The sequence below is a fragment of the Octopus bimaculoides genome, chromosome 8 (genome assembly GCF_001194135.2).
Source record: "Octopus bimaculoides isolate UCB-OBI-ISO-001 chromosome 8, ASM119413v2, whole genome shotgun sequence".
Taxonomy (NCBI): domain Eukaryota; kingdom Metazoa; phylum Mollusca; class Cephalopoda; order Octopoda; family Octopodidae; genus Octopus; species Octopus bimaculoides.
Genome location: NC_068988.1, coordinates 87031299 through 87031883, shown reverse-complemented (window position 1 = coordinate 87031883; position 585 = coordinate 87031299).

Here is a 585-nt window from a genome sequence, read left to right as displayed (position 1 = left end):
TATATACCCACACACACATGTATATACATATATATATATATATATATATATATATATTTATTTATTGCCCACAAAGGGCTAAACATAGAGGAGACAAACAAGGACAGACAAAGGCATTAAGTCGATTATACCTACCCCAGTGCGTAACTGATACTTATTTCATCGACCCCGAAAGGACGAAAGGCAAAATCAACCTCAGTGGAATCTGAGCTCAAAATGTAGTGACAGGTGAAATACCACTAAGCATTTCTCCCGGCGTCCTGATGATTCCACCTGTTTGCCACCCTACACTCACACACACACACACACACACACACACACACATTTTTTACTCTTTTACTAGTTTCAGTCAATTGACTGTGGCCATGCTGGAGCACTGCCTTTAGTTGAACAAATTAACCCCAAGACTTACTCTTTGTCAGCCTAGTACTTATTCTATTGATCTCTTTTGCTGAACCATTAAGTTACGGGGATGTAAACACACTAACATTGGTTATCAAGTGATTGTGGAGGGGCAAACACAGACACACAACCATATACATACACACACACACACACATATATATATATATATATATATATATA